This window comes from Panthera tigris, chromosome B2 (assembly GCF_018350195.1).
Source record: "Panthera tigris isolate Pti1 chromosome B2, P.tigris_Pti1_mat1.1, whole genome shotgun sequence".
In the NCBI taxonomy this organism is placed as follows: domain Eukaryota; kingdom Metazoa; phylum Chordata; class Mammalia; order Carnivora; family Felidae; genus Panthera; species Panthera tigris.
Window position 1 is genome coordinate 132,308,135 of NC_056664.1, and position 21,355 is coordinate 132,329,489.

General features: G+C 42.5%; 1 long non-coding RNA gene across 1 annotated transcript; it reads right to left on the reverse strand.

Annotated features, from left to right (window-relative positions):
* Positions 1-2,862: 2,862 nt before the first annotated feature.
* Positions 2,863-4,649, reverse strand: LOC122238448. Its single transcript, XR_006217366.1, has 2 exons — positions 4,458-4,649; positions 2,863-3,140 (listed from the first exon to the last, which is right to left on the reverse strand). It is a non-coding gene; the product is annotated as an uncharacterized LOC122238448 (long non-coding RNA).
* Positions 4,650-21,355: the final 16,706 nt, after the last annotated feature.

Here is a 21,355-nt window from a genome sequence, read left to right on the forward strand (position 1 = left end):
TTTATTACAGCAACCCAGGCTGGTTAATATAGAGAGGTACTTAAAGATAGAGGAAACAAGACTCCAGGAACATAAGCACTCTGTCTTAGAATTTAGTTTGGTACTTCCTATGACTAGAAAAAAATCCTTGTTCTTTTCACCACACAGTACTGCAAGAAAAACTGGACAATTTTTCCCACCCTCATATTGCCATTACTGGAAAGGAGATACGGGTTAAATCGTCTATCTTGTGGTGAAGACATTGAGGACTATAACTTTAGACGTCCTGTATTTAAGCGTGTTTTAGTATTTTACTTGCGACTCTTTCTGGGACTTATCCTTTGTGTCCATGATATATGCATGGAGGTGTGTATATTGAAGCTACTTCTAAGTCATTAGACTTGTAGGACTTAGTCTTTTGACTTTCCACTACACGGCACTTAGCTGAACACCAGTCACAGGTGGTATGATTTAGCTAATGTTTCATTGTGATAAGTCTTTGTCATATTTTGGTTATATTTTGGTGAAATAGAATATGCAAGCAGGAAAATAGAAATAAACATTCGATTCTCGGCTTTCTCTCAGCCACCTTGAGTATTTTCTGAAATAAGAGGCTTTTCTCTTCTTGAGAGACCAAAATGAGAAGCCAGCCAAGCAGTTCGCATCATCCCTTGGGGAACCATGGTGGAGACTGGGGCCATGAAAGGCAGAAGGCCTCCATCTACTGGGGGCCAGCCATGCAGCGACTGTGGTCATTAATACAGTCCTATATTTTGTAGGGCCTCTAGACAACTGAATCTTATCTTTCCATGTCACTAAGAGGGCATTATAATCCCAAGGAATTATCAGAATTCTTATCTCCAGGGCTGGGCTTGTTAGGAAATGGCTTGTTTAAAATTTAGTTTGAAGCAAAGCTTGGAGTATTTTATTTCCCCAGTTTAAAAAACTCAAGTGCATGTATAATATAACAGTTCTTTTAATGTTATTTAATCAGCTATATATAAAATCCAAGGCATCGCTTGCTTTGAAGCGGCTTTGCTGAAGTCAGCAGTTTGAAAACAGAGCTATAGATTTACAGACCTGCACGTGCCTTTGGTGACAAGATGATCCTGCTCCTTTGAAAATGCACGTGGCCTAAACCAAAGCCTGGTCGACTCACGCTGAGCGCGCCTTTTGAGAGACGACGAGAACTCCATCACCTAATTTTGTTATTTATTTATAAATGACAGAAGCAAAGTTTATGGTGTTAGGACTTAATTGGATCTTGGATTGCATGTAAAGTGAGTTATGGCAAAGCCTAGAATCTAGTAGTCAAACAGGCATTTATGACCAGAATCACCGATCCATCCTGGAAACCTGTGCTGATCTTTCTTGCCATTTGTCAAAATGGGGTTCTCCTTTTATTTCTTCTGTCTGCATTATTTTCTTCATGTTTATTGCTCTGTAGGTAGATGGCATTTGCAGAATCTAAAGATCCTCTGTGCTTTTCTTTCATGTGGAAATTTAGAGCCCATCCACAAAGTCAGTTCTGGGGCACATTACAAACATTCAGCTGCCCGTAGCCTGGGTGCGGTGACCCCCTCCCCCGCCCCAGTTGAATTGAGGAGAGCCCCTCACCAGAGGAACCCTGTTGTGGAGAATGTGTCACATTCTCTGTCCTCGAGTCCTGGGTGAGCAGTAAGACAGGCTTTCTGAAGCGGATGGCACCTGGGGATAAGAGAAACTCAAGGAATGTTTATTTTCAGGTGATTTTATTTTTAAAGAACAAATGTAATTAATACAAATATGAAGGCAATAAATTCAGAGGATTTATTTATTGGGTGAAATAAAAAAAAATACGGAACAATATCCTTCGTTTCATGTATTACATATGGCTGCGTGGATGTTGATTTCACTTCCACCTTGGATTCAGATTATCCAGATTATGTTTTAAACTGGAAGTCTATATCCTTTGATGTAGAGGGCTGTCCTGTGCATTGGACAATGTTTAGCAGTATCACTGGTCTTCACTAAACTAGATGCCAGTTACTAGCCCCTCCCCACATCTAGCCATGACAGCTAGAAATGTCTCCAGACACCATCAAATAGCCTCTGAGGGTGAAATTGCCCCCTATTGAGAAACACTGGATATATTTTTTGAGTATACAGACTTTTAATTATTCATCTTTGTGTCTCTGGTCCCTAGCAGTGGTTACCTCTAGCATTTACTTGGCGATTATCCGTTGAATGATTAAATGGAAAGTTGAGGGGCGCCTGGGTGGCGCAGTCGGTTAAGCGTCCGACTTCAGCCAGGTCACGATCTCGCGGTCCGTGAGTTCGAGCCCCGCGTCAGGCTCTGGGCTGATGGCTCGGAGCCTGGAGCCTGTTTCCGATTCTGTGTCTCCCTCTCTCTCTGCCCCTCCCCCGTTCATGCTCTGTCTCTCTCTGTCCCAAAAATCAATAAAAAACGTTGAAAAAAAAAATTTAAAAAAAAAATGGAAAGTTGAAACTAGTATGTTTATGTATATAACCATTTTTTGTGCCTGAATAATTTAGTGTATGTCTTTTTTTCCCCATAAAGAAAAGAGGTCTTATGATACCTCTTTTTTTCTACGATTTTTTTATTTTACTAGTATAATAATGTAATGTAATTACTAATTTCTATTCATTACTTATAATTACATAAATGTTTTTCTTTTTTTTTTTTAAGTTTATTTCTGAGAGAGAGAGAGCGAGCATGAATGGGGAAGGGGCATAGAGAGAGGAGACAGAGAATCCCAAGCTGGCTCCACGCTGTCAACACAGAGCCCGGCATGGGGGGGCTTGAACTCACAAACTGTGAGATCATGACCCAAGCCAAAGTCAAGAGTCGGAAGCTCAACTGACTGAGACACCCAGGCGCCCTTACATAATACATTTTTATTGTATTGATGGATTCCTATGGATTTCACATTTGCTTATGTCAGTATATTTGTCATTCCTTCTGAGGGTAACATGCATCCGGTCCTAATAAAGGGGTATCTTGTGTCTTCCAGAAAGTTTGGTGAAAGTACGGTAGTCCTACCTGGATCTCGGGAGTCTGTGACCTGGGAGAATCTGGGGTGTGGTGTTGTCTTATCCCACTCCACTGGGCAGCATGGCAGTGAGAGGGGGATGTTCCTGACTGCCTCCTGGGGAGTCACCTGCAGAAGAAATGAAGATGGGAGAAAATCTAGGGAGGAAATGAAGGAGTCCAGCATGCTTCCACAGGGTTTCTCCTTTCAGGGTTAAGCGTCTTCATTGTAGCCATTTAAGAGGCACAAACAAACAACCATCAACACGCCAGCTCCTCACATAACTAACAGTTAGGCCAGGCGCTGTTCTAGGAACCCTACTGGATTTACTCCTTAAATCCTAACAACGGAGGCACAGGAGGGTACTAGTATGATCCCCATTCTACAGAAGAGAAAAGTGTGGCATAGAGAAGTTAGTTAATATCGCTCAATTCAGTAGATATTATCGGAGTACCTACTACCTGCTAGGTGTTGTGGATATAATACGATGAATTCGAATTCATCTCTGATACTTTACTTGACCCCAGAGCTCGGATCTATGTAGTAGAGGAGGTTATTCCCATATACAAAGTACCAAGTCAAACATGTTAAATGCTGTAAAAGAGGAAACGATAAGGTGTTACGTTGCTTGTTGTGCAACAGCGGGCGAGTTGTGTAATTTCTCTAAACCTGTTTTATCATCTCTAAAACTGGGACAGTAACAACACCTTGTGAGGTTGCTGTAAGTACAATGTCTGGCATATGTAGTAAGGACTTAATAAACATGATATAGTCGTAGAGTAAAAGTAGGAAGAGAGATGATTTCTACTTGGGTGTACCAGAAGTTTCTGGAAGGTACTGTTTTAACTGAAGCTTGAAGGATTGGCAACCGTTCGCCATCTGCTAACAGAGGGGAAGATCCAGTCTTAATAAAGAAAGAAATATAAATACGAATAAAAGTACAGTGCAGGAAAGCTCAGAAAATAGGAAAAGCCTGAAGTGTAGTTTCCTTGTGCTATGAAAGAATATAGGAGAAGAGAAGGTTAAGGGTAGGGAAGGCCATAGCATTACGTGCACCTCAGGCTAAGGAATTTGGAACTTTTCCTCAGACAGTGTGGAGCAGGGGAGGAGAGGAAGAGTGCTTTAGGAGGATTTGTCTGTCATTGGCGTGGGGGATGGAAGGAGCAGTGTCTGGGGCACAGTCAGAAGCCCAGAGTTCCCGGAAGGGGCTGCTGAGGCCTCACCTCTACTAATGGCCCAGAGAGTGGCAGGGGAGGACGACAGAAGGTCATTTGGATTCTAGAATTGAAAGGATCTGCTGGAGTTGGAGGAGGGATTTGTCACAAGACGGAAAGATGAACGGAGAGCTTTAGACACTGAGAAATGAATAACTGGAAGGATTGTATAGGGATAATGAAGATCCAGAAAACTCTGACATAAAGCAGCAGGGGTTGCTAATGAGTTTACCTTTTGGCGTCTTGAGTTCCAGGTACCATCTGCTTGGGGACATGCAACAAACACATGTCCTTTCCCAAATGGAAATCTTAGCTGGAGATAGGGATCCAGAAGTTGTTTTGGCTGATGCAGTTTTTGGTAGTGGGGAAAGGACAGAGGATGTCATTCCATGGAGGGTGTGACGTCGAGCATCCAGCGATGGTGCCCAAAGAGGACATGGAAGTCAAAAGGGAAGTTAGGTGAAAACCAAAGGAGAGGCGGCCACCAAGCCCAGGGTGGAGGCTGAGTCCGGAAAGCGGGGTTGGAAATGGATGCAGATACTTCAGAGAGGCTGAGGAGAAGGACCAGTCGGGTTAGATGTGAGAATGGACAGCCAGCACTAAATTTACTTTCAGAACAAACTGTTCTGTGATTGAGGCAAAAACGCCGTGGCAAGTGAGGAAGAAGAGTTGGGGAGGAAGGCTACCATGGTTCTATGGGACAGGGTACAGATGTACACATGCACCTGGGAAACTTCCAGTCTTTGAAAAGGGCAGCCAGCGCGGGAGCACGTGAGTATGTATGCATGGAGAAAGGTGTGGGGAGCAGAAGAACCCATGACCTGGTTCAGCCTTAGTCAGTCATTGCCGTATGGGACTGTGAGTCTGCTGTTGCCAGCAGTTTGGATTTTTCAGGAAAAGCAGACCATCCAGGGTTTTGTTTTTTAGTTTTTGTGGGTTTTGTATTATTGCTATTATTATTTATTATTATTATTATTTTGATGGGAAACTTGCACATCTTAAAATTTTGGCTCAGGGTGCCTAGGTGGCTCAGTCGGTTGAGTGTCTGACTTCAGCTCACGTCATGACCTCCCAGTTGGTGAGTTCCAGCCTTGTGTTAGGCTCGGTGCTCACAGCTCAGAGCCTGGAGCTTGTTTCAGACTCTGTCTCCCTCTCAGGTTCTGTGTCTCCCTCCTTCACTCACGCTCTGTCCCTTTCTCTCCAAAACAATTTAAAAGAATTTAAAACGTGGGCTCAGATTGTTTAAAAACCCTGTCTAAACCAAAGAAAACGTGTCCACGCCTGGGACGTGGCTCATAACGCTGCCGTTTTCTCTGGTAGAGATCACGGGTTCGTGAAAGTTCTCTGTGACGAAGAGACGAGAGAACGGCTTATCACAAGCACTAGATAAATATTTGCTGGATTAGAAACGAAGTTGTGAGATGATGACTTTTAAATAGGAGGAAACGTAGCTGTGATAGTCTATGTCTTGGATATGTGTGACAGCTGGAAGCGAGCGGGCAGATTAAACCATGAGTCATTTCTAGTCAAAACTGTTTTATTTCCCTGTCAATATTGGCCTCTCATTACCTATGAATGTGATTGTCTTTACACCCCTGGTAATTGGCAGTGGCATTAGAACATGCAGAAATCTGCATCACCATTATCACTCCACTTCACCGTTGAAGATGAGTAATTATTAGAACTTCAAAAGTCACGTCACTCAATTAATAGGTAGGCACGCCTTATCTGTTCTTTGCAGTGCACGTTAACATAGATTTTCCTGAGTGAAAATGAGGGCGCGGACTTTATATGAGACACAGGTGGATGGAAAGGTAAAGGTAAACGTGAACAGATGTGTAGGAAGTGTTTCCATGCAGGGTAAGGTCATTACCATTAGGCAGACTGCTCACGTATCAGTCTTTGTCTTCTCCTAAGGACATTATTCTGCTCAGACTCAAACAGAACTGAGATCATAAAGAGTGTACCGTCCAGACATACAGACTGGTTAATGACCCAAAGTGTTTTGTGACTACAGTTTGGGAAATTGTAGTCGTCCCTGTGTATGGACTTGTGTGGGTGCTTTTTCCACTCGAAGCTGCAGGAGCTGTAACGGGATACATGTCTTTGGTGGGGGCGCCTGGGTGGCTCAGTCGGTTGAGTGTCCGACTCTTGATTTCAGCTCAGGTCATGATCTCCCCGTTTATGGGATCGAGCCCCACATCGAGCTCTGTGCTGACAGTGCAGAGCCTGCTGGAGATTCTCTCTCTCTCTCTCTCTCTTTCTCTCTCTTCCCCTCCTCTATTCATCCTCTCTGAAATAAATACGAAGAAAAAAAGCAAAGAATACATGTCTTCACGGTAAGTATTTTTGCCCTTTGCCAGGTGAGAAAACTGAGGCCCAAAAAGGTCAGGTAACCTGCTTATGGGTCACATAGTAAGTTATGGAGCTGGGATGTTATACAGGCTTACTTCAAGGCCTGCGTCTTGAGATGGCTTCAGCCAAAGTAACCTCTGAGTAACTTGCTTCATTGAGTTTCACAAAAATAAAACTCATTTATTTTTCTTGAAAAAAGGAAAAGAAGTAGCCCTTCTTTTGCTCTAGCCTTGGAGGATGGGTACGCTTTTCCATTTCATTTTTCTGGGTCTACATTCTTTGCCCTGTTCTTTCTCTCTTCACAGTCAAAGTTCTTACATAGGTCCTATTTTTCAGGATATATGCAACTGGGAAGGGGATTTTTAAGACCATAGGTAATTAACCTATTCTTTGATGAAGGCTTCAAAAAGATGCCTACAGTTGTATCAGCCATGGGGCCCAGTGGAAAGCGTTAGTATGCTTTATTATGTTTTTCTCTCCCTGAAGCTCAACCGTATCTCTGCTCTTTGTCATGGATGAAAAGAAGCATCGAGGGTTTTGTCTTTTGGCTAAATGTATGTGTGTATTTGAATGCAAAGATATAAATATTTAAATATGTAAAATGTAAGTATGTGCATATATATCCAATTGCAACCTAGGTATCCCTTTAGACAGATGTTAACGAGCTGATAAATATTAATACACTTTACAGGTATACAACTTCGTCAAGACTCTACTTTTTTCCGGCAAAAATATGTTTCTCTGAGACCACACCACACAGACTAAACATCTGTTTTAAAGTATGTTAAAATCCAGCAACTCAATGTCAATTGGCTCTGGCTTTGCGGTGTTGCTTGCTTGATTATGGCTCTCACTGGGGGAGGAGAGCTTTCTGATACCATCCAAACCTCCAGAGTACCATTCAAAGCAGCTGGTATTCTATATATTACATAATTATGAAGCACACAGTGTAGTTTAGAATACTTAAGAGGCACTAGGGGCCCACTTCTCAAAATATTTACAGCCTTTTATTCTTCTAAAAACAATAATTTGCATGCCTAAAATGATATGTGTACCTTTGCCATGCAAATTTTCTTTGGCTTTTTTTGCCTGGTGAAACTTGTTCGGAAAATATCCGTGTTTAGCGGTGAAGAGGCCAGAGGGAGATGTCATTGCCAAGAAAGGAGGTCTTTACCATTTTCCCCAAGTTTTGAGTGTTCAGGGGGAAATGAGGAAGGTCCCAGGGAAGGACCCCTGTGAGAAGAGACCTAATACCTAAGGCAAGACTCTGAAAACAGATGGCAGCCTTTGCATGGAAGGGGTGATTAAGGTTAAGTGGCCATCCTGTAGGCCAGCTCTGGACATTCTACAGATTTGGAAGAACATGAAGAAAATCGTTTCTTTTGTGTAGGTCCCACAGTGAGGTGTTAAGGCAGGTCCTCGTGCCAAGGGGCCAATTAAATGACAGTTCTTAGGGCTCAACGAATCTGGTCATTCAGTGGGCTCTTCGTGTCCGCTCCTGCCTTTCCAACTCTCTTTCACCTTTTAGGACCTCACGCAGTCAGCCGTTCACTCAACAGACGTGAACTGTGCCTGCTGTGTGCCAGGTGCTATGCTGGAAAATGAGAATATAAAAATAAACGTGAGAATGTTGTCCTTCTAAGATGCAGGTGTTCAAGAAGGGAGGAAGACATAAATCAGGGTGTCCGGGTGTCCGTGCCATGGCAGTCAAAGCGTGTATAGGAATAGTAAGGGCGTTGAGTGGGGAATATTCACCTCCGACTTAGGTAGTGATAATGACGAAGGGCTTTGGCAAAGGAGGCGATGCCTGAGAGAGGCACAGCAGGGAAATTATTCTAGAAAGAGGCGGGCGAGAGAGGGTTTGAGGGTCAGGAGTGAATGGCATGCTCTAACATTTTGTTTAATAACACTGTCTTTTAACAAAGCACTTCGGAGCTCCCCTGAGCCACCTTATTTCTTTTGAGTGGTCTCTCTCTATTAAGTATCAGAGACTTGGTCATTGGTATTTACTGAAAATGTCCCAGATGGTTGCATCTTGATGAATGGAGCCTGACCCAAAGGTCAGGTCAGGATTTAATATCTTGGGTCAGAAATGCATGATTTATCCCCAAAATAAAACTGGTAGTAGCATATTTAATCTGGCCTCAATTCTGTGCTGAAAGAGAGGATTAAAAATAGGCAAACTTTAACACTGTCTATTAAAAGTACACAAGCTCCTTTTGGAACTCAAGCTTAGTCTGGCCCCCTTATTTTTGGAACTGTACTAATAAAAATACATTAGCAAGAGAAATAACTGGGTCAAAGTCTTGGTTAATTATTCGTATACACATACATATGTGTGGTTTTAAAATATTAAATGTGTACACAATGTATACTGAATATTAAATATATACAGGGTACTTAGGTAGTATCATCCCATATAAAAGGCAAGGAAAAGGTCCAGAGCCATACTGTGGTCATCTTTGAGCAGAGCGTCACAAAAGACAATTATTTTCTGTGATATTCTGTGTGTTTGCGAAATTGTATACGATGACGCTACATTCATAGACTAGAAAAATTTCTTTCCTATAGGGAGCAAATTGTGAATGTAGTAAATGAAACGAAGTTCCCCTTCAGGAAAGGAGAATAGGGATGCTAGGAACCACTCCTAGAAGGCAATCTTCTGTGACCAGGCGGGCCTGAAAGTCATGCCCCAAAGACATTATAGTTTCTACTCTATTGTATTGATTCATTCAGCAAGAGAACCTACTGCATGCTGATACCAAGATGTTATAAAAGATAAGTTCATCCCCTCTGGTCTAGTTTAGGAAAGAGACATGGAGACAAAAACACGCAAAACCACCTAACAGGCCTAAGAAAGAATGTCTGCTCACGTGACGAAGAGAAGGTGCTTAATTAAAATGGAAACCTTGTGAAGCTTATCCCTAATTTCCTTGGATCTGAAAGCCTTTGCTCCAGACTTCCTGCCAGACTCCACGTCTTCCATCATCATCAGAGTTAAATGTTCTCTTGAGTGCCATATACGTTTCTGCTATGATGTCAGCTCCCTGAGAGCCACATTATGTCCTATTCATATTTATGTGCCCCACGATGCCTTGAACACAGTAGAAATCCAATACATATTTATGGACCAGGCGAATGGTCCAGTGTTGTGTGGGGCTAACACAGAGAGCGGTAATAGAAAATATTTCACTCCATGCTCAAGCAAACTGTTTATTTTATGAATCTGACATCTCAGCAGTGCAAGTGGCTACGTCTGATCTCAGCAAAGATTGATCGATCGATTGGTTGATGCCACTTGTCTTGCCACGTGGCAAGGGAAGAGGTTTCTTCACAAAGTCAGTGGCCTCTGACAGGCACTACCGTGTCTTCTTTCCTGATAAATCGTCTTTTCTACCAGCCAAGGTCATGTGACCTGTTGTGTGGGTGGCGGTGGGGGGGAGGGACTCTGAGCATTGTGGCAAGACAGAAACTTCTCTCTGATCAACCATAGTTATATGGTTTATAGAAAGACGCTACCCAGAAAGCAACTACCTGTGAAGGGTTTGAGTGAATCATTATAACCTCTGTGGGAGGCTGGTTTTCTTTGTGGTGTCCAGAAACGACACGGGCAGCAGAATCCAGTTCACCGAGCCCGGTTCACTGAGCCCGACACCCCCGTCATGAGTGTTACCGTTCAATTTTCGCACAGCAGGAGTGACAGGAGCTAATTGTTCGGGCCCCGTTTGTGTCCTTCCAATCCCATGAAGTTGACTATTTTGCATACTAATCTGACCGGCTGGTTTGAAGTTCCAATAATCAAGTCTCTAAACCTGTAACTAGGGTGTGCCAGAAAAGGTTGGTTCCATACGGTAAAAAGAAAAGACGTTTCAGTAGGAAGAAATCTTTCTAGAGTTTTGTTTAGTAAAAAAAAAAATGTAGTTTATTATTTGGAGGAAACACGACTCCCACTGCATAGCATCTGAAGGTATACCGTGTGTTCACGCATGCACACGTGCAGGCACATCGTCAATGAAATAAGCATTGAGCATTGGATAGACAAGGACTGGAGTTCTAAGGACTTCCAATGAAAGGGAATGCTATATGGAATTGAACTGATGCTGTGGTCTCTGTCAGGGAATTGAACTGATTATTTATTAAAATAATCCTGGAAATTTTAGCGTGCTGGACAGAGGGACAGGAAGAAGCTTTTGGCATTGATGTATACCTCAGTGTCTTGACTGTGGTGATGCTTTCACAGTCTCATGCGTATGTCACAACTTAGCAAATTTTTATACTTGAAATATTTAGCTGTACTTCAGTAATAAAAACACAGTTTTAGTATGCTGGTTTCGAGAGCCCCTATACACATCTGTCGGGAAGTTTTGCATAAGACAACCCATGTGAATGCCAATGTGCTTAATCTAGCAATCGCCTCTATGTATCATCCTCCAATCACCCATCATTCCTTCCAGAATCTAAGAAAATGAAACACAGTGGGTGAATTTTATGAAAACACATCCAGTATCCATGACCGATCACCACTGGCCCGGACCTGTATCTGCCATGGACAGAGGGAGCGGCGTGTCCCCTCACCGATGAAGTTAGGGACGCGGTTAGAATCCAGAATCTGGATTTAGGACTGTGACACCAGCAAATTACCGTTATCCCGTGCAACCCTTCCACCCTGCCGCATCAGTTGGATGTCTTAATACACTCTGAATGTCAGGTTCATCTGTTTTCGTCTGGCTTTTCAATACCGCCTTTTCTTCTCACTACAAGCGATTCAGGCAAAACCGTAGGAATAGGGCAAAAGAGTTTACAGATTTCAGGTGAATTTTAACAAAGGATAACCACGTGTGTGGAAAGAAAGACCGTTTGTATTTGTGAATCCCGGGCCCATCCTTCCCAAACTGGGAAGCGGTAATGCAATGCCAGCTGGAAGCTGGACCTTGGCGGGCGGCTTCCCGGATCCGTACTTGTCGGGCCCAAGCCTGAGGGCTGAGGCAGGGATTGGAATTTAAGAAGATTGGAATGTAAATTCCTGGAGTTGAGGGCAGTGTGGGTGAGGGTCAGAGGCAGCTCAGAAGAGGTAACAGGTCAGCTGGTACGTCCCTAACCATGATTCGCAAGGTCATGGTGGAGACTTCCTCTTTCCCACCTGCTGCCACATATTCCGAGGCAGGTACACAGGGACACATGGGTGAGAAGAGAGGGAATCAGGAAAGCTGAGGGGACCAGCACCACGGGGTTTGTATGGGGAGGACAGAAGAGACCTGGGGAAGCAGCAGCATCTTCGTACCTGTGGGAAGTGGGGTGTGGGATATTAAGGTGGCCTCTGGACCCACTGAGGCTAGGTAAGAACTTCTTCAGTGCTTTCAGGCGGAGAGATTAAGTACACGTATAATGTTCCTATCTGCCTTCTTCTGTCTTCATTATTTCTTGCCTAAAAAGTCGTTTTATTTCGAATTAAAATAAGTTCGGACTTATTTTTGTAGAAACGGATGTTTGACAAACTAGAATCCCAGCACTTAACTGTTAGAAATAACTTTAAAATTAAACAAGGATCGTATCTACCTTTTTTAATATCCGAGAAACAAAGCACGGTTATTAGTGATAGGTTGGAATGCCCTATTACAATTAACGTTCATCCGTACTAAATGGGCTTTAAGAAAACAGGTTTTCCTCACCTCTGTTCGATTTCATTTTTCAGCTTTAATGATTTGAGGGAGCTCCTGCTCATCTTTGTTAGCCAATGCACGAATGTAAATGGTAATGAGGCTTTTGTGTATGCGTGTGAAATTCAAAACCCATCCCTAGTCTATTAACTCTGTAAAGAAACTTACACTGTTGGAGTCCATAGCAGTCTGAACAAAAAGGCTTCTATTGTATGAAACCAATTTCCATGTAATCAAGTGGGGCAATAGAGTGTTTTCTGTTGAATGATATTTGTGCAGCGTTAGCGATGTCTGACCTGTGCACTCTACAGACTTAGCTGTACTATCACCTAGCAGGTGTAAAGGTCAGAGGAAAGAAACGTTTCTTGAATGACTCGGCTGAAATTGCAACGCTTCAAAACAGCCCCGGTTTGTGGCCACCTCGCTCAGTCACTATTTGTATCAGGCTAAAATCTGGTGACGACGTGCATGTTTGAACTAATTTACTTAGAAAACAGCAAGCGATTCTTGTTCAGTAAAAAAGTACCTCTTTGGGGTTTTAAGATATCCCTTTTTCTTAATGTACTAAGTCTTTTTAAAGTTTAAATTATCAGCTAATGCCATGTCGTGTGGCTCACTCCAGTGCCTGGCACATAGTAGGAACTCAGTAAATAGGTATGGAATATTAAGGAATAAATGGAACCAGATTTCTCCTAAGCAGCAGATGGAAAATAATAGGACTTACTCATACCATTCTATGCTGGAAAGCTTTTCTCACTTTGATCTAAAATGTTTGTTTCTGGGGCGCGTGGGTGACTCAGTCGGTTAAGTGGCCAACTCTTGATTTCAGCTCAGGTCGTGATCTCACAGTTTGTGAGCTCCCTCCCCAGCACATGTTCTCTCTCTCTCTCGCTCTCAAAATAAATAAACTAAAAAAAATAATAAAAAATATTCATTTCCTATGATTTTCTTGTAATGCAAAAAGTAACACAATTGTATAAAACCTTTTCATTTCAGCAGCTGTCTGCGAGGTTAGGAATAACATTTTGTAACCTAAGCAGTCATTAAATGGCGTCTATACCCCTGGCAGCATTTTAGCTCCGTAAAGAACCCGAGCGTCCTAGAAGGGCCCCTCCCAACCCACCCAAGCGTTTCTGCAGAAACCTCCTCAGGGTCCAAACAGCAACCTGACTGTAATAAAGGCGACACACAAAAGCTCACACAGGATTGTCCCGGGATCAAATAAAAGAGGCCCAGTGCCACATTTAAGAGGCGGCACCACACTGACATGCTGTGGGGCTCTGCCTTATAAATCGATGCTGATACAATTCGACAAGGCTGTACTCAGTTTGAGATCATGCTCCAGTACGTACTCTAGCAGACAGATTGCAATTTTCACTTGAGTTTTCTAGGAAAACAGACGACAGGGGGAAGTTACCCTGCAGTAGACTTGTTCGTCGGCTAAAAAAAAAAAAAAAAAGGTAACGCATTTTGTTCATTCAGTGGCCCCCAAACTGATAGAGTGTAGTTTCTCCCTCTTCCAGACTCCCGCTTTTTCCGCACACATCATATTTTACGTGGATGTGTTTATAGACGTAACAGACTTCCCTCTTTCACCTCCAGACAACACGTTCCTCTAGAGGAAGGCCTCTCCAGATGTTTTGCATCTCTGTAGCCCCGGGGCCTAGAGCAGCATCCAGATATTTTTCAGAATGAAGTCATCGAAATGCACTTTTTGGAGCTAAAGCGAAAATAAGAGTCTGCCGTGTTGACTCACAGCCCCATTTTGCGATAGCTGTTTGTACTTGGTCCACAAACCTGAAACTGAGCGTAAACCTCTATATATGAAGGTCTCATACAAAAGACCAGATGTACGTGGTAAATGCCACCCAGGTATGTAACCAGTCCAACTGGTCCTACCACCATTAATATGACAGGTGATGTTTTGCCGACAGGTTGTATGCTTAAGAATTTTGAAGAACCTACTTGGCATGGTTTCGTTTTCACTTGCCGGGTGGAGTCCTACAATTTTGAGTCTGGTGGACCGTGATTTGAATTGTCATGACTATCTTGACTATTTTTCCTTAGATGGCGGGCATGAATCTAAAGGCACTATTTGTTTTAAAAAGCTGAGGTAATAGAGAACTGAACATAACAACGTTCACTTAAAAACACACTAGATGTGAAAAATTCTTCACGGCATGTTTACTTGTCTACCGACCATGAATGCAGTGTGTAAGGCTGGTTGGTATAATCAGGTCACAGCACGAATACGGTACTCACGTCCACAGAATGGCCCCTGTGTGCCTCGTGGTGATGCCGCCTCAGGAGGTGTAAACTCACTCACCGCTTTTCCCTTGAAAACACTGGATAATTTTACTTATGTGTTGGCTCTTGATTATAAAGAGTCATCCACGTGAAGCAGAACTGTAAATGTTTCGTGGGATTTGCGAAATCATTCTCCCTGCCCCAAGGCTTAAGACCCATTGCAGTGGACGTCCTCTACATGGGTGAATAAGTGAAAAACCCTTAATGGGACCTGATTCAGAAGATTCTTTAAGTAATTATTTGCATATTCCCTTTTGTGCTTGATTTATTTATGTTTTTGCTATTTTTTCTCTGGTAGGAAAATTATAAAGTTACCGGGTCATTTCTCAGTTCATTGATCTTGAAAGAGAGAGAGTTCGCACACCTGCATCAGCGGGGAAAGGGTAGAGAGAGAGTGTGAGAGAGAGAATCCCAAGCAAGCTCTGTGCTGTCAGCGTGGAGCCTGATGCGGGGCTTGATCCCACAAACTGTCAGATCGTGACCTGAGCCGAAATCAAGAGTCGAACACTAAACCGACCGGGCCACCCAGGCACCCCTAAAGTTACTGGATTTTTTTTTTAAAGATCTGATGCAGGTGATCTTCTGGAAACACTTAGCAAAACACTTGAATCACCTTATATATTATATATTATTATATATATATTATTAATTATATATTATATATTAATATTATATATATATATAATAATATATATAAGAGATGGAGACACAGAATCTAAAGCAGGCTCCAAGCTCTGAGCTTTCAGCACAGAGCTCGACATGGGGCTTGAACCCACGAAACACAAGATCGTGACCTGAGCCAAAGTTGGACACTCAACCTTGCCACCCAGGTGCCCCAGTTAACTGGATTTTTTTAAAACAAGTTCATGTTCCTTTGTTGGATTTCTGAAAATGCTGTATTTACCTGTGTTAACTCTGGGAGACTTAAAAGCTTCCTAACTGTGTCTTCCAAAGTATCATATTGTCCCAACCCAAATTTCCCCAGGGCTTAAGAGATTCCTAAAATTGAGAACTATGGGAATTGTCTTAACTCTTTAGAACTACTGAAGTTTATTTCCCACTGGCATTAAAAAATTAAAATAAAAAATAAAAAGTAAAAAAAAAATCTCAAAATATCATTGTAATAACTCTCTATGTTTTTTTTTTTTTTAAGTTTATTTACTTATTATGGAGGGGAGGGGTGGAGAGAGGGGGAGAGAGAATCCCAAGCAGGCTCCGGGATGTCTGTGCAGAGCCGGACACAGGGCTCAATCTCAGAAACCGTGAGATCATGACCTACAGTGAAATCAAGAGTCAAATGCTTAATCTACTCCCAGTCTTTGGGATTGAAGTGTCAGTGAGGGAACTTGCCTGGATCCCTCCCTTTGAGAAAAGAATTGGACACTGGAAATGGAAATTGATGCCATAGAGAAATGAATATTGGTTGACTGCTCGATACTATTTCTTAAACCTTAAGCATGATGATTACTTCTTAGGTTATTTAATACTTAGGGACTTTGAATAAAATGATAATAGTAGTTACAATAACATGGATTTAGAGGTAAAAAATAGAATCCCGCGAGGTGCTTTAACACATCAACTCATTTGATGCTCACAAAACCACTCTACTTTGAGTGTTGCTTTATTTCCATTTTAAATTGTAACGGTTTAGGCTTATGGAGGGCTGTGACTTACCCACAGCCTCTCAGCTGAGCAGGGACTCTTGGACAAGGCTGTGGGACAGCTTCACAGCCAGATGGATTTCCACAGTGCTCTGTGCCTGGCCACCTTCAACACTTAAGCATGCTGAAATTCTGCAATGTCTCGGAGATGTCTTCTAGTTTTTGAATTCTGTGTCTTTAAGCTGCAGCTGACCTATAGTTTTGAAAAGTTAGGATACATTGATCTCTCTTAACATATTTCTAATACATGACATTTTAGAAATGAGTTAAGTAACTATGGCTACATTCTAAGACGTTAAATTCTCAACCTCTTTGGGGAACTATAGGAAATTCTATGACATTTTTTGAGGGGTGCCTGGGTGACTGAGTCGGTCGAGTGTTCAACTCTTGGTTTTGGCTCAGGGCATGACCTCAGGGTTGTGGGATCAAGCCCCATGTTGGGCTCTAGGCTGAGTGTGGACCCTACTTGGGATATTCTCTCTCTCTCTCTCTCTCTCTCTCTCTCTCTCTCTCTCTCTCTCCCCCTCCCCACCTCTCTCCCTCCCTCTGCTTCTCTCCCATGCTCGTGAGCTCTCTCTCTAAAATAAGAAAAAAAATTAATTAAAAAAATTGTTCAAAAGATGAGAGTTTAATATACAAGTGATAACAGATGTGCCACTTGAAACAGCAACAACAGAACCTAATATGAAAAAAAAACTTACAAAACTGGCAAACTAGGAGTTGGTTCATTGCATTTTAAAGAATGTGTGATTTATTTTATAAAAAGGTCCCCGCTGCCCTGGTGCATTTATATGTTTGATTGTAGATCGGTAACCACTTGCTAAATGGCTGGGAGAAAAAAAGGAAAAATGGGTAAAGGTTTGGGAGATAATACTAATTGCAAAGCAATCGAAAAGGAGGATAATGCATTTCTAAACTTAAAATGTGAACTAACGGGAAAATTTCATTTGAATCACCTAATTTTTACTTTTATAATTTTGCGAAAGATACCATTGGCCACCTAAGACGTGTTGTTACCTGAATTCATAATGTGTTTCATTCATTCATTCATTCGACACGTATCTATTGGATGTTTAATATGTTCCAGGCACTGTGCAGAGCAATGATGAGCAAAACTAGCCACAGTTTCTGACCTCCTAGAGTGCGCACTGTGATTTTATCAACTTGATTTTGAGGTTTTATGGAGCTAGAAGATGCGAGATGATAATGAAAAATAAGTTCTTCTTTTAAAAACTTACCCAAGCATCTCGATGTGGTCATTTCTTTGCCTTTTGTAGTGTATCTTCTTTATACATTTTCTGAAATATATTATAATGAATGATTATTACTTTCTGGATTATTTGTAAAAGATAAAGGAAAAAGCTTTTCTTAATTTGGTTCTTGGCATATTTATATGAATGTTTTGAGGCTCTAGAAATGGCAATTATCATAAATATCCCAACTGGCACATTTTATTAGCAGGAGCTCACATAATATAGATGAATCAACCTGACGTTTTTTCCTTTAGCTGTTTGGCCACCATAATAATTGGTTCTATTACAGGTGGATAGTATGATCTTAATTTCCTTCGGTAAGCTTGAGTGATTTAATCTCGTCAGTGAATTGTGAGTTGAAGATAGATTTCACATTTTAAAATCCCGTCATTTTGGTGGAGATCTCCCTGCCTTATGAATTTAATGAAAGCAAGTAACCTATTAATACGTCACGTACACTTACTTATTCATGTGGAAGCAGTGTTAGAACCCCAAATTGTTTCTGTAAGCTATCCATAGGAGCTGGTTCTAATTCATTTATTTTTACCACGATTCCAACTTTTAGTTGAGCAAATATTGAGCTTTATTAATCCCACCTGTGTATCCTGCTGGGTAATAAAATGTATTGGCACGTGTAGTTAAGATTCTTCAGGCTTTGAACAAAAATGTTGCCATGGGAACCTGATTTCATAGCCCATAGTCCTTTGCACAACTACACCTGCCTTATGGTAGGGGTTTCCATGGCAACGTTTTTGTTCAGGGAACGCAGAACTTGCACAGAATATGCCATGCATCGCTTTTAAATGTGTGTTCCTAGCTGCGGTCTTACTATAGTTAATGTGCATATTAGAAATACCTGTGGCTCCATGGTGGGCGACTGTGTTCTCTTGCTTGCAGTGAATAGATTCCTATTGAGTTTAGTGGTCAGAATGCATTGGATTAGGAAATTAGAGCAATTTCTGGCCTCTTTGCACTGTCTCTCCACCCTCCACTCATTCGGGCCTCCTGCTAGAGTATGGTGAAGTAAAGTCCTCCATGGCTAGCATGACCAGAAAGATCATTTCTGACAACGCAGAGCTGTAAGGAAAAGATGTGTATCTAATGTCTGGCCAGGCTCGGTGGGCTTTTTTAAAGGGCAGCGTCCATCTTGGGAAGCCTCTCCTGCTCCAGAATATTCTCCTAATGGTTCTTCAACTTCCTCACACATGCTTTACTCCAGAGAAGGCCATGAGCTCCGCCCACAGAGTTCCACGAGGATGGGGTAAGAATTAGTTTTCATATTTTTAATCTAATGTCTTCTCTCTTTCTCTCTTATATTTACCTGCGGCAGAAAAAAACAAAAACCAAAAAACAAAAGACGGTTGGCAACTCCTAAATTAAGGCAGCCCAAGTTCTTTCTTTGCTCGTCATTCACTCGTGTCTCATTACATTGGTGGCTAAGGCCATGTGGGAAGAGTGCGCTGTGGCCTTGCAATAGATAATCCGGGGTTATCACTGTGGCGTTATTATGGTTCTCTCAGCTGTGATATGCACACTCATCCATCAGGACCAGGCTCACGTTCCTGCCAGGTATGCTGGCATGTTGCTGTTTTCTTGGCAGGTCTCAAAACATGCAGCAGTGGATTTCGAAGCAGCCTCAGCTGCTGCTGACAGTATACAAAGGAGCCGAAGGGGGGATATTATTAATGCCAATCATCCTCTACCCACAAGGGTATCAAAGGGACTTTTAGAGACCACAGGGCTGCTTTCAGCAGAAACCCTAATCAGATCATCTTCCTTGATCAGGGAAAGGAATGTAGGAAAATGAGGTGGGTTAAAGGAATTAGGACAAGTAAATGCATTCTGAATACATTCAGGACAAATTAGCCCGGAGTGCAAATAGACATTGATTTGTCTGATTGAGTGGAAGCATAACTTAGAAGCCCAAGGTCAGGCTTCTGCCAACTTAAGGCCTTGGGAAGTCAAACAAATACAAGGGGGTGTGAAAAACACGTTTATTTATAAAGCTGGAAGGGAGAAAGGAACGAATAAAGGAAAAAGGGGCGGGGAGGAGAGGGGGAGGGACAGTGAAACCAGGCATCGGGAAATGATAAACTCAGGGAGTCAATCTAGAGGAATCCTATTCCAAGGCATGAGCAGAAAAATTGTAGGTCAGTTTGATCTAGAGGAAAATTCAGGAAATGTAGGGGAGTGTGTACCAAATCAGGAGCCAGACAATCTTGGTCTTCCAACTTACCCATCACCTTGGATTTACCACCTCGGTTGTCTTTCTGTAAAATGAACAGTGGGGCCGAGCTCAGTTTTTAAAACTTGGTGTTCTGTGAGTGTGCATGTAAATACAGTGGAGAAAGCTCGCGGGAGACACTTTTGTCTCCCGAACAACCACTTCAACCAGACCAACTTTCCTTTGCTGAAAATTGTGATGAAATTTCACTTGAAGAAAATGCTTCCTGGAGTATAAAAAGTTTTAAAACTATCGGGACTGCTGATTTCCTAAATCCTGCCAACACTAATATTCCATTCGATGCCCCAATCTCTACTAAGCTAATAAAATGATGGATTTGTAACCATTGTTTAATATAGTTATGAGAGCTTTGAGCTCATGGCCATTGCACAATCAATATTTCTTGACTTGAACGGAATTAAATTTCATCCATTCTGGAAACAGACCGTGCAGATCCTTTCCCTAAAATGCCAAAGAAATTATTTTCATCAATGGGAAGGCCCCTAACACAAAACAAACCACAGCCCTCTCTTTGCAAAAACAAACAAACAAAAACAGGGTTTGGCTGCACCTGGGAGATGTTGTGCCTTGGTCACCGGACTCTAAATTCAAGGGAAGCCAAAAACCTTAGAGTCCCTGGAAGCTGAAGAAAGCAAGCTATCCTAACCATGGCGAGAACACACAAAAGAAGAGGGGACCCGCCAGGTATCCCAGAGGAGCACACGTTAAACCACGGAGTCGTTCGCCTTTTGAACATGAAGACTGAGGCGGCTGCGGTCAAGGTTTGGAGCCTGTGAAGACTACGAATGTGATGAACACAGATCTGATCCTGGATGGTTATTAGAAGGGAACCAGTTGCTTTACAACTTTAGAGAGGTACGTTTAGGCCAAAAGGACGTAGTGCTCCTGAGAGAAAGTTTACTAATGGGATTCATTACCCTCAGAGTTCAAATAAACTGGGTGTGAAAACTTAAACCCAATAGAATGAACGTAATAGATTGATGACCTGGGCCCCTGACTTTAGCAGTCTTCTGTGTGTGGTCTGGACAAGTGTCCCTGAGAAGGGGAGGAATAATGTGTACCTCTCAGGGTCTACCCTCTGGACAGAGTGTTAGGCTGCTAAGATAGGCCAGTGATGGTTGGCTCATTCTCAGGGAATGGATGTAATGTATGGCATGATCTTCGTTTCTGCCCCTGACCTCTCAATAAGAAGGAAAGAGGCAAATTCTCCCGTAATTTTTTCTCTGAATTTTTGCTAAAACCCAGTACGTGATAATTTGCTTCTCAAGTACGTGGGTGCACCCCTACCTATATAGACACAAACGTGTATGGTCACATAATGTGTGTGTGTACATAAAGACCGTTAGGGCAACATTTTCTAGTGGTCCGGCAAGAGCCCTGTCATTTCCGAATGTGCTCCAGGCGGATGGGAAAGAGGATGGGAAAACTTCAGATGAAGGCAGCCTTGTGTGTGAATGTTCAGAGGTGTGAGACTGCCTTGGAGGGCTAAGCAGCAGCAGATGGGGCGCTTGGGTGGCTCGGTCAGTGAAACATCAGAATCTTGATTTCTGCTCAGGTCATGAGATTGAGCCCAGAGTCTGGCTCTGGGCTGCGTGTGGAGCCTGCTTGGGCTTCTCTTTCTCCCTCTCCACCTGCCCCTCTCCCACTCGTTC